Source organism: Mastacembelus armatus, chromosome 22 (assembly GCF_900324485.2).
Source record: "Mastacembelus armatus chromosome 22, fMasArm1.2, whole genome shotgun sequence".
In the NCBI taxonomy this organism is placed as follows: domain Eukaryota; kingdom Metazoa; phylum Chordata; class Actinopteri; order Synbranchiformes; family Mastacembelidae; genus Mastacembelus; species Mastacembelus armatus.
This window is the reverse complement of record NC_046654.1, coordinates 11,744,157-11,758,396: the sequence shown is the minus strand read 5'-3', so window position 1 is coordinate 11,758,396 and position 14,240 is coordinate 11,744,157.

Genomic DNA, 14,240 nt, shown 5'->3' with positions numbered 1-14,240 from the left:
TGCTGCTCCAGTGTTGCTCTACAATACCAGCAGCCATGCATCAGACTAACTCGACACCACCCGCCATGTTCCAAATGTTTTCACTGGAATAGGTCTTTAACTGGAAAGGTGTATGTTGTTGCAATAATATTTTCAGAAGGTTTTGGCAGTGTGTGGTGAAGTTTGGATAATACCGGTTTGGTGTGGAAGAAGCTGCACAGCCATTTATCAGTGGCTTTAGCCATATATTAAAATTATTAACTTTTAGGTTATTTATGCATTGCCATGCCACCATTGCCCCTAAATGCAACATGTAGTGTTCAAATGCGAAAGCGGATGAAATATGTGGCCATATTTTTCAAATAAAGTTGTAATATTTACTGATTAGTTGAGGTACTCAGCAGTCTCCCCTGTAGCTCCTCCTGGGGCACAAGTAGCTCTGGTTGGGGAATCATTGAAGATCTGTGGAGCAACTATCCATGTTATGAAACACAGCCTTAACATGACCAATGTGATACAATTTGCAGCATCTGGAGGAACTCTAGAATAAATTCCAGGAGGATGTCTCTGGCTATGACCGATGCTTCTACACAAAGAGTCCTTTGAAAACTCTGGCATGACAACCAAGCCACTCCTATCATCTTTCAAATCCAGAGCAGAAATATAAATGCATTGCACTGCACAGTTTCTTACAAAGCACAAGGTTTCAGTAACACTAACAGTTTCCAAGTCTTGGAATTGCATTGACGCAAGCGACTGGTTGATGAAGAAAGCTCAAGGTGGATTTGATTTGTCTCCAACTTCTTTTCGAGCTTTTAATTGCTTCACTTTCTGCATGGATTTCGGTCTATTCTGAAACAGTGAGGCAAATGTTTTGATGCACTGATGCATTTAATGCTTCTAAAGAAGTCTGTCATGGGAACGTACTCTACATGTTCACCTGTTAGGGGGAATGTCCCGAAAGGGAAGCATTTGTATCCGTTTAGTTGAGAGTGACCGCCATGTCACCGCTGAGCGAGCGAAGTGTCAGAGTTCAAGTGTACCCATTAGAAAGCCAAACAGTATCATTACACCCAGAATGTAGGGCTCTCATTATAACCAAGTATCAACAGCGTATTCTTAGCCTTGCCTCCAGAATTTTAAGTGATCCAAGTGAATCAGTCTCTGTGATGACTTTCAATAGAGAGCACCAACAAGGCCCGTCAATCTCCTCGTTAGCTACCTTTTGCTGGTTGTATCAAAGCCCTGAGTCCTCCTGCCTCTTTGCCCAGCAGCTAACATAATACTGACATTGTTCAGACTGGGCAGCAGTGAGGACCTGAGGGAAAATGTGGAAAAAGAAAGTTCGTTTGGCAATGAACCGCTTCATAAAGGCTGAAATTATGTGCTTTATTAATGTAGTTTTTTTTTTTTTTTTTTCATTGAACCTGACAGCTTTTCCTTGGAAGCAATATTATAGAAGACCTCCATCATGCTTCATAACAGACTGAGTGGTGTACATAAAACGGGCATTCACACAACAAGAGGAAACAGTTGAAGATAGAGCGGGATAAATGTAATGTGCTCAGTCCGAGGACTACAGGGCCTTTCACAGCTTGTATGAATGAAGTGCTGTCAGCTGGGTAATAGAAGTAGGTCACATGGGTGTTATTTAAGACAGGCACTTCCACTGCGCCTTTCATGATTTCATAGTTGGCTTTTTTCTAATGGGTATTGCGAGTACTGGCTTGAAAAAAAATCATTGCTTCATACTATACATGCAAACCTGCAAACCTGCAAGCACAGAATTGTTATACATTGCTGGAGACAAAGGGAAAATCTACAAACTCCCTCTACACTTTCAAACAGTGGAGCTATCCAGAAACATGTCAAAGTTAGACTCACTTCAGCACAGTTGGCTGTGTTTCTGATGCATGTCATAGTACTGGCATTGCATCTGCCATGCATTACGTCGTGCCTGAATGATCAGCTCATTCATTTGTGGACGTGAGTTGTTAAGTTAACAAAGGCTTTAAGCTGTATGGGATGTCAGTGCTAAAAAAAATAAGCATGAAAACTGGAACAACGATCAGATTAAGTACTTCCCTTTTCCAAATTACCCCTTTGCCCCCTCGGAAAAGCAGCACCAGAGGATAAGCAGTTTTGGCGTGGGTAGAGAAATCATTAGATGGACAGTCTATGCTATAGACAGACTCCTAGCAGTAGAATAACCAAACAGGTGCCAGCTGCATCAACTGAAGTCAAACCATGTGTCAGGTTTCATTCTGGAGAAACTAAAAGAAACTATATTCATCCTCCTGTTTTTAAGTTTTGTTGATTTACTCTATGATTCAGTGACATTGTCAGCGTGATTCTTTGAGGTTTAAGACCTGGAGAGGATGAATGTCTGGTTTTATGTAATGTGGTCTAAATGTTTTATAGGCAGACCTAAGAAGTTCCTTTTTCTTGCTCTTGATGTCTAGGGTTCATCAGCAGGGGCTCGCAGATTAGATTTGTACAGTATGCTTTCTGCTGGTGTAATAACTGTGTTGTGGTACGAACACAAGGCAACCACTCCAACTATCCACTGGCACACACAGGACCCCTTTGGAGTTGGTGCTCTGAATAGTTCTGAATATTTGAGTGGACTCAGGTTTCCGAGAGAGGAATTTAAAAAAGGATAGACTTGAAAGACACTTGCTGTCCACTTGCTTTCAACTCAGGGCGAGATACATGAAAAGTTCTCCCATTGGTTTGGTTTTATCATGGTTGGTTAAAGCTGACAGAATCATTTCTGCTATTTCACATGTGATACAGGAAGCTGAGTTACGTTATAACAAAGAACTCTAATCATGAGTGTCATTTTCTCTCACCATTTGAAAGTGAGATTTGTTGAACTAAGGGAGTTGGTTCAGAGGGTTGAGGTTGCACCCACAGACATACACCCAACACAGAAAGAGGAAGATTGCTGTGGATATAGTATTATTTACAGTTCTCAATTCATTGCAAAAAATTGTTTAATGACTAACACACTTTTGGAAAAGTTGAAAATCTACTGCTCTATTCTGTGAGTACTGTCTAAATTCTCCACTTCAGCCTTGAAATTTTGTAGCGTAGTTCTTCTGCCTCTTGATGTTTGATTTAAAAGTGTCTCCACTGAACAATATGTAGAATTATGTCACACTACTGCATGATAAATGTTACTGGCGCAGATGCAGAGTGTGTCCTGCTGGCAGCCAATTAGGTCAAATAAAAACTTACCATAATGTTCCAGAACACATACAATTTCTAAAGATGGGAGGCCTTGTAGTCATTAGCCAGATGCAGCCAAAACATTCAGATTCACATGAAATCAATCACAGCACAAATAAATACTGGCGGTAATGTCTGTATGAGAGTGGGAAGTGGGAATTTGCCCACTACAATGTGCATTCTTGTAAATTCTGACTATTAAGTTGCCATGTTTTCTTTGGCTCTTAGCAGAATTCAGAGAAGAAAAAGCAGAATGAGGAGTTAGTGTATGTGATAGATCATCCTGGTTTTTCACCCGCAGCTTTCTTCTATCGTCTGCCCGTTTTTTGTTTTTTTTTTTCTTTCCCTCCCTTCCAATTTTCCTGGCCTCTCAACCTCGTTTCAGCGTGCCTCTCCAGCCGCTGGCCCGAGCCCCACAGGCTCGCCTCCTTCTGTCCTCTTGTGGTGATGTGGCCACAAGCCCCGTTGGACCGGCTCTGCTGCTATTTGTCGTGAAGGGATGATAGATGACCACGCGCACCGCAGCTTCACTGTTCTGTCTTGTTGACATTGTTTCACAGTGTCTCCACAAACTGGCCGTGGAAAATTAAGGTCAAGCATTTTCCACATTAGTACTTTTACCAGGAGGATAGAAATGGATATCTACTACAATTACCCTACATCCCGTCATCCACCACAAGAGGAAAAAAAACAACTGCTCCACAGACACTCCACATACGAAGCGATTGCTTCAACAGTTTCACTACTGACAACGTTATAGATCCGGATGCATATATTTTAGAAATTGGGGCAAAGGTGAGACAGGCACCTCTGAACTCAACACTGCTGTCTGGCACTAACCTGTCACTGACTTTCTAGTTAACCATCAAAAAACATGAACTGACCTATCTCCTATACTGCAAAACCAATTTCCAGTTTCCCCAAAAAGTTAAGAGACTACATTAGATCTATTTCGGCTTTAAATGAGTGCCATGCAGATCCTATAAAGGTGGTTTTATTTTTGACCCAGGGCCTGTAAAAATACTGTTCACACTCATGCAGGAAGTGTTATATTCTACTCACTTAACTCCTTTAATTGCCTCCAGAGAGTCACTCCTTTTCAACACACTTTCAACCAAGTATCAACAAAACAGCCTGTAATGGTGATCATTTTGAAAGTAAACGCATGGATGGTTAAGTGTTCTGTACATCTGCCCTTTAAATCTTAGTGTATTTACGGCGCTGTCAGATGTAAGTCAGTCTTGTGGAAGCTTTGAAACCTCTTGTTTTTCTGCAGCACCCACAAAATTATTTTAGGGTTTGTAGAACAAACAGCTGTGCCACAGAAACTTTGACTGCCTGACACTGAAAGACTTTTTTTTTTTTTTTTTTTAATCTGACCCCAAAGCCACCAAGTCAACAGTCTAACCACACACTTACACGATAAAAGAACAATTTCCCAAACTGTCAGTTGTTTTGATATTAGACTGCAGCCTGTTGAGTAATGCAGGTTAAAGTCTGTTTACCTTTACTGCTGGGAAAGGATGATACATAAACCCAGTTTAGTGGCTGACTCACTGATGACACGTGCCTTCCAGCCTCTGACACGATAACACATCAATCTGGCACCGGGCGTCGTTTGGGTCAAACTAATTGCTAGCTGTGTTTTCAAGCAGTGCACTTCCCATATGTAGCACTCATGTAATGTTCATGTTTGATGACTTCCCGGTCCCGCTGGATGTGCCTCATGCTTGGTTAGCTGTGAGCAGAGTCATGTGCTCTCTTCAGCAACAGTTAGGTGAATGAAAAACTCTTCTTCACTGCCCCCAATTAACAGCATAGGTCGAGCGCCAGAGAGTCATGATGCGATTTACTCCCACGCATGAGGTCAATTTGACCTGAATAGCTTCCTATTAGGCATGATAAATCTGTTATTTTTCAATCCATTAAACCTTTTCCCCATAGCCCATTGGCCTGCCATAACCTACATTTATTTTACTGCGTGTGAGCTTCAAGGAAAGAAGTGGGATGACACAACAATTAGTCAATATGACTTCAAAGTGTTCTCTGCTTTCGCTAATTATCCAACCACCAGTGTTGGGTGAGGATCCCTCCAGAGCGAGGGTCAATAGGGTAACATCAACAGCAGCATATAACAAAGACTAAACTTCAGTCCAGCCAGAGCAATGGCAATGAAAGGAAATCAATGAAACGTTGTTATGACCATTGGATCCATCAGAGGGGACTGATGGGAAGAATAGGCACATGAGGCTCAGGGAGGAAGTCTCTCTGACTGCGCTGACCTGGCTGTAAAAGCCCCCCCCAGGCAGACAGACACCAAGGCCTCTGACAGATGTTGGGGGAAATGGTTCCATTCATCATGGCACTTGGTGAAATCTCTTTAAATTGCTTTCTTTTTTGTCAAAGTCGTCTTAGCCTGGACCAGAAAAGAAGGAAGGAAGTAGGTAGGTAGGTAGTTTTGCAAGATGTATGTGTATAAGAGGAACATTGCTTGTATACATACACACACACACACACACACAGATGTACACAAGCAAACTGGCATGTCACAATGCAGTGTAAAGTCATGGCATGGTAACAGGGTCTTAGTCATCCCATGTGGAACTGCCTTTTTCTCCAAGCAGGTTGGGTTTAAATCACCTTGGGCAAGGACTGCAAGATGACAATGAAAAAACTCTAAACAAAAAAACAGTCAGAGAGCCAATAAATCCACTTCTAGCCATTAGTTACCAAAGTTAATTTCTACAAAAATAAAAGACAGAGGAAAAACCCACCGAATTTATGCTGTGGACTGTCTTTTGTTAAAATTCCAGTTCACTGTAATGTGAAAGTATTCATATGACTCTGCCCACATGTGCCGGTACAGCTGAGTTTTATACTCAAACTCTCCGTGGGGAGCAGGAAGAGAGGCCCCGTGTGTCCAGAGCCCCGTCTCCTGAGCAGCACTAAGCACTCAGCAGGCTTCAAGGGCAAATGTTCATTAGGGAGCCAAGTTTTAATAAGCCTGCAGACAGACATGCTGCTAAAAAGCATCAAGTGCCAGAAGAGGTGAGTTTACTTATCCTGCTGATCCTCATGACTTCACATGGCATCATGAGCAATGTATCTACATGACCCAGCAGTCACCTTCTGAACATCATTTATCACCAGGTCATGGAGTAAAGTAGGCCTATTAGATATTCCAGTGGAGCTGCTGTTGGATAGACCCAGCTGCAGTCTTGTTAGGTAGGACTGCCTTGCCTAGGGGGATGTAAGAAAGGGAAAGGTGTGTATAATTCATTTCCCTAAATCATTTCCAGCAGGTCATGAGGCTCAAATCTGCATCTAATATCTGCCAGGGAAGTAAATATAGGGCTAGAAAAATGCTACCAGCCTCATGCATGTACAGTATATATATATATATCTATATATGTATATAGATATATATATATATATACACACATACATTCTGACTTATTATGTGTCCAGCTCCATACTGCGTAGGGGTTGTGGTCTGTTCAAATAAATTTGTGCTGCCTTTGGATATTCTGATGAAAGAAACACTATAACCAAGCTACAGGGAATAACATTTTCAAACAAAACCAAAATATCAAAGTGAGAAGTTTTTTAAGTGCTAAACTAAGACGTATAATATCAGCCCCATAAATGGGAGCATAATGTAAATACTCAGAAAGAAAGTACGGTCCTCTCTGCACTTGAGTACATCTACTTAGTTACATGCCACCACTGCATCTCAAATATTTTCATACCAGATGCACAACTGCTTTATATCTATCAACCTGCTGCAAAAACAGCTAATTTAAACAAATTGTACTCTGCAATCCAAAGATAAGAAGTTTCCACAGTGGGAGCTTTGTTTCTCTTTCTGTGACAAATGTTAAGAAGCAAGATATCGAGTAATATATAACATTATGACACATGAAAATGCAAGGGCATATCAAGGTTGTGTTCTCTCACTCTGTCATTACAGAGTGAATTGAGTATGATAATTGATCCAGTGTTATTTCTCATAGTACTCTCCATGCAGAATGAGTACTCGGGTTCCTCAGGGATAATCTTGGCACAGTGCAGACTAGTATTTAACTAACAAGAAGTAAATTACTAAATGAATAAAAACACGATGACAGCTACTTAAAAAAATGCACGATGAAAGACATGACTGTCACAGAGAGCTGTTAACAAGATGATAAGGTTATAAAGTTGTCCTTCAACTGTTCATACTGAGCTGTGCCAGCCCCAAGATAAGACCTTGATATAAATCCATTCTGAATGGGCTTTACATGCATTTCACAGCAAAGTTTGGCATACAGTGGTGCTTGCTTTGTTCTCTACCAGATTTGGTGTTTGGAAATTCTCTAAGTCTAGAGGGGATTTTGTAATGGCCAAATAGAGAATGGCAGTGTGTAGCTAATATTCACAAGCAACTCCAGCCTCTGTTTGTTGTTTGTAGCGTCATCCAGAACATTTTAAGCCTCCCTCCGAAAATAAACAGATTCCTTGGCATTCTAACAAACCAACAAAGACAGATGCAGTCAGAGATATTATCCACAAAAGGTCTGGCTAATATTTCCAACTGTGATGGTCGAATTCGCATTAGTCCTACTACTGTTTCCCACCACCTTATTGTTTTCATCTCACCAGTTGATAGTGGATGATGAGAAGTTTGGTAATCATTGGCTGTGATTGCTTGCAGAGGGCCCAACCATCTGTCCACCATTTAGCATAAAGAATGATTCCATGTTTGCAGTGAGGAGTCGCATCTACTTAGTAGATCACTGCGTCATCCCTTCTGATGATGGATAGTGTTGTGTAGGGTCACTTTTTTTTATTGGTGAATTAATCAGAAATTTACTCAGTGTGTGTCTCGGGCCAAGCCACATCTGGAGGCAACCTGGGGGCTGTTAATCACGACCCTAAACAGAAAATAGCTCAATCTCCTTGTCGCAAACACCCAGGAACTCCTTTTGTTACATAACTGGCTGTAATTTGTCATTTTAATACTTAGCAAGAGACAAAAAAAAAAAGAAAAAGAAAATTATTCATATTCACTTGGTAATAAACACAGGATGATTGTGAATAGTGACTCAGAAGTGTTAACATACTGAAGTGCAGATTCATTTTTATGTTTATTTCCATGAAATTTTTTGGGCAAAATTCTTTGCTGATGTAATGTTTGCTTTGCCGCAAAAATCTTGTTGTTGCATTCCCCAATTACTGTAACGACATCACAGATTAATCCAGTGGATGGAAAATATCTCAACCACAATCCACGGACAATGTTGGGCATCTTATGAAATTTGCACGTCCTTGTGGAGCAGCTGGCCTGTTATGCAAAGGGCTTTGAAATGATGCTGTTGATCTGGAGGGCTGGTCTAATGCAAGGATCCGCTTGTTGATTTCTCTTTTATCATGACTGCAACGTCCTAACAGTCGATCTGATTGACTGCGATGACGGTGTAGAGGCAGAAGATACAATGAATACAGAGAATACAATCACAAGATTTCACAGCTCACAGTGTCACTGGTGGGTTTGTTCCCCTGTTCCTCAGCTCTGTCCAAAGGAAACAAACAAATCAGAGCCTACCAGAGCTTGTCACTCTGTCTATCAGCGCAGAAAAGGAACATACATGTTCTCGCACTGACCTCATGCCGCCCTGTCACGGCAACCAACTCTGTTCTATTCAGCTCATTTTACTTTGATGTGTCTCATGCAAACTGTAAAGCATAAATGTACTATTTGTTTTGTCAGCGCCATATGACTCTAATCTTTCAGTGACTGCTCAAAAAGACTGCAGGAAAACACAAATGACTCTAAGAGAAAGATCATATAAACAAATGTGTGAAGAAGTCATGTGCTCAGAAAGTAAGTGTGGAACAAAGGGTCTTTAAAAGTTAAAAACAGATGTGTTTACATGTTTCTCCCTGATATTCTTGATGCAACAGTGTGGTGACCCCCGACGGGGGGCTGGTCTGATGAGCCCTGTTTCAACCAGTCACAATAAAAGAGAAATTTACAAGCGGATCCTTGCATAGCTCACACCCAGAGCAAAGCAAACACTAGTTGCCATATCCATGGCCTCTCTCTCACGTCCTCCCCACAGGGTCCTGGATGGTATCCTCATCATTCTGCTGGTGGCTGACACCCTCAAACAGGAAGGGACTCCTGCCATGACCCTCAGTGCTAACACAGAAAGCAGAGAGCAGCCTGGATGAGTTATATCATATCCTCTTTGAGTTGGCTTGCACTAGGAAGCTGATAACTTTATGAGAAGGGGGACCTGCAGTATTCCTTAAACATCTCTATATATCATGATGTATAGCTCATTCCCCATGATTACATGGGCTGAATCCAACTTTAACATGCAACAATGAAGAAGAGTCACGTAAATCTGCTACATGAAATAAGGCAGCATCTTTTTCAAAGGGTTTAGGCGACAGACCGCCATTATCTAAACAGAGAGCTGGGCACGCTTTAGGAGCAGCAGCTGAAGGAGGATGCAGTCAATCTTTCTGTCAGTCCGAACAGAGCCTCTCCCTGTTCCCCTCTCACCGGGGTGGTCCCCTACACCTCTTTTCAGGATGATTTGGCAGAGATCACAGCAGCGCACGGGAACACGCTTCCCCTCAAATCAGCAGTTTCCAGCAGGTGTGCTGTACCTCACTTTTTATTCACCTACATCTCTAACTCACTGGGTCCTGGCAGATTCCCTCTGTAAATTCAACATCAAGTAGTGTGATGTGCGGTGGCAGGGTAGCATCCCTGAGCCAAGCTAAACACATGTAAATGCAAAATCATTATTTGGCATCCTGGCTTTTATTCTCCATTCAAATATTTTTTCTTGCCAGAGCTTTGTAAAGGTGAAGGTGATGTGTTGCTCTATGCTGTAAACACTATAAGCCATTGCTGATTTGAACACAAAAAAAGGGATGGCACATTTGTTGGCCAGATGTGGCCAATATTGTTGTGGTTGCATGGTTGTGGTCAGAGGAAACCTATTACAAACTCATCCTCTAACTGGGAAAAAGAGTCATTTAATGAATTCCTATCTGACAAACTCTATGATGGCGTTTAACGTAAAAGACGATTAAAATCTGTAGAATGACCACATTGTGGTGTGGCCCAAACCTTTGGCCAGCAAAGGGGTTCAGTCACAAAAACTGTGCCTTAGGTATTGTGGTGATGTGCTTTGGGAGACTCTAGGTCCAGCAACTTTTGAGATCTAATACACACAGAAAGTATTTTTAATTTATCTTCATATATTCTATGTTTCTGTTTACAGCAATACTCGCTGTTAATAATTACAATTCAGAGCATAAGATTATTATTATAATTTACGAATTAGCAACACTAAAGACTTGGTGCCACGAACGCAGCATCCTGGCTCAGTCCATGTAGATCTATGGCCAAATATGATGTCTGCACTGGGTCTGGTCTGGTGACGAGTTACAGCGCTCAGAATCAGCCCAGTAGGCTGGAGCTTTTTACTGGCTTGCAGTGACTGCGGTTGGAAAGAAGGCCAAAACCAGGCTCATTACTGACCAGTGCCAACCAGATTTTGGCACATTTCAAGACCCTCAGGGTGGCAAGCATCAAGTCTTGCTTGTTTTTCTATCCACATAGCTGTGGGAGTCAAGATTTATGGCAGCGACTTTGATGCTGACCCTGTGACCCTAAGCCAGAGCTATGCAGCTTTTCATCATGTGGAAGAACACGTTGTAAACTGCCCGTCCTTCAGCCTGGTATGAAGCGTTTTACATGCACGTACAGTTACAGGGACTATTTCAAATAATGAGGTTTATGAGTAGACCATCAGACAACGCTTAAAGCCTGCCGCCATGCTAGCGGCTCTGTAAGGCTGTACCACAGCACAGCAGTGCACTGGCCTAGATGCTCTCATCAGCCTGCAGACATACAGAATATATTCAACATTTATAAGATTAAATGTGTTAACATCTGATAAACAGCACTAAAATACATCACACACCAATAAAAATGCTATTAGTTTTGGAGGATATTGTGAACTGGATACATTTTAAAATTAATTTTTTTGTGTTTTATAATGAGAGCATCATGGAGGTCTATACCTACAGTAATTTTATGGCAATCCATGTAATGTAATATGTAATACAAGAGGAAGAGGAAAAGGAAGAGGAAATGTCAGGAGAACACAGAGGTAATTATAACCCCCCTCTGGTAAATATGAACATCTGTAAAAAATGTAGTGCCATTTCAGAGTAGATGCTTAGATATTTCAGAGGATTCCAGTCAAAACTCTGACCTGCTGGCTGCAGCACAAACAGTCACCAGATCCCCAAACTGATCGGACTCAGGACACCAGAAAGACTTGTCCCAACTTTCATGGCAATCAGTCCAACAGGTGTCAAGACATTTCACTTAAAACAAAACATCAGTCTGGCTGTGTCACTAGATGAAAAGCCAGGGAATCACCAAGTTCAGCAGCAATTTTTAATCAGAAAAAAACAAATGTATGTACAAGATCTCATAGGAAGCCATCCAATAGCTGTTGAGATATTTTAGTCTGGACCAAAGACACTGACAGACATGACAATGCCATCTCTAGAGCTCTTATTGTTTGTTGTACTAAAACTGTACACAGAGACAGACGGACGGGGTAAATCTCACTTCACAGCCTATTCATACCTGATATGGTAATGGCTGTGCTGATCATAAGAGTAGAACAGCATAGAGGTCTTTGTCAAACAGTCTACATTACAGACTGAAATGTTTCCAGACATGCTGAATATAATACAGTTGTACATCCCATGAGGACAACTAACTTCATGAATCAATAGTCTCACCCCCCAAAATCATATATAACATAGACAGCCATCTGCTGGGGGACGCTTAATCTACACACTAGCAGTTTTTCAAGACCACCTGTGGCTGCGAACTTCTGCTCATCTCTGACTTCAGCTGGACGGTACTGTCATTTTCAAAACAAAACGTGTTGCCGGTCCTGTTTCTGATAGAAGAATGCATTTTAATGAGACTTTTTCATCTATGTCTGGCTGCCTTGGATATGTTCTTCAGTTCGGTATCCATGCTGAGATCCAGGCCTGAGTGTTTAAATCACAGAGGATTGATAGGAGCATCAGACAATCTGTGAAATATCAAGACATGAGAGGAAAAACCTCTTTAATCAGCAACCTTATCCCATCTATACATTCCACTGTTGTACATAGTTGCCAGACCGTTGTCATCACCGTAACGCACATTTTTCCCGAACATTTTTTCCCATAATCCTCTTTGTCATCTGCAGAACCACACTGTCACCAGTCATAAAGGGAGTCAGTTAAAACTGCAGAAGACACAGCTGAAGCAGAGATTACCTCCAAAATGCGAAACAGTCAAAGTCATTTAAGTGGTCAGCCATTGTGGAAGGAAGGAGACCAGTCTTCCTGTGCTTGTTCTGGGGGAGGACATTCCATGCTCACACAAAGAAACCTGATGTTTACCACTATTTTGGTCTGAGGCCTGAGGGAGCTTTTGAAAGTAACATGAAGTCAGCACATCAGACAGTGAAGAGTAAACTTCCTGGACAGCAGTCGCTGCAGATGATGAATACCTGTAGCCAATTGAGTTGGCAGATAATCAGTGGTGTCCAATCAGGTAATGAGGACTTTGACTTTGGAATCGGAAGCAGAAATCCCTGCAGCTGTTTAGCAGAAAAGAGGGAGAGCACTCAAGTTTGAAAGTTACTTAAGACATGCCACATTTGTGTTCTCTGCCCCGTGAAGATCACTGTTTGTGGACAATTATATTTGATAAGAGAAACTGATGGCCAATTCCTCAGAGGCAGGGTGTCTGACTCAGAGATGGGAAATGAGGTACTGCAGCTTCGATCATGAAAATTCTTTGGAGAGAACCACCCGTAAATTGACTGCCCCGGGAACTTGGCAACCCTGAACTCTAAAACCAAACTGCATTCAGGTCTGGAGATGTTTATGTAACAGTACACGGAAAATTTGTGCGAGAAACATGTTTTTCTCAGGGAATTAGTATCATCAGATGAATTTACAAAAATGCACAGCATTGTCACTGAGCAATGTCTCACAGCTTCTCTGGGGATAGAGAACCATTCCAACATGGTACATTATTCTTAGTGAGCGCCAGAGGATGACTTTCTGATTTGTGGTCCCTCTTTAGCAAGCATTCCTGGGGGAAATTTGAGAGAGACCATTATGCAAATCCACAGGTGCATGCCAAGACCAAATAACTGGACTCCTGCCTCCAAGTACTTCAAGATGCCTTTCTGCCTGCTCCTGATACTGTTCAGACCACAGTGTGAGGACACATGCTTGGAACATGTGGGTGCAGTGTGGACGGTCATGCGGTCGGTGTGTCCACAGCGCTGAAGAAAAGCAAATAAAAGTGAATTTTTACGTTAGGGTCAATTAGTCAGACAGCCTGAGGAAGGAACTTCAGCTGTGGATGAGTGTCACATCTTGGTTGCCAGTTATGCCACCATCTTCATATGGGTTTTAAATTGCCCTTTGAGCAGTTAGTTATTATCACGTTTCATACACAGCAGAGCTCACAAATGATTGATTTCATTAGCTGATGTGAAACCAGCAGGTTTGAATGAGCTTTGTTTGTTTTCATTCATTCATTCATGAGGTATGCATTGAATGTGTGTGGGAGAAATGAGAAATGTCTGTAGTGGAATGGATTCAATCTGGCCTGCTATCTGTGTTGAAGATTTAAAGTGTGGAGGGTTGACTGAAGACAGGAAAGCCCCTGATCATTTACTGCTGCTAAGCTGTCCTGCGGGATGACAGCAGGAAAAGTTTCTATCTTCTCCTAGTGTCACATGAAGAGCCACTGCCCCCTTGTGTCCAACACATAAACTCTGCTGGCCAAGAAATTAAATGGGTGTCCCACAGAGTTTTATGTATATTCATATGGTTTGAAAAAATCATTCAACTTAAAAGTGTTGCCTTCATTACAACAAACGCCACAATTATCTCGACCTGCAGAAGCAGGAAACCGAACTTTACACGTAATTTTT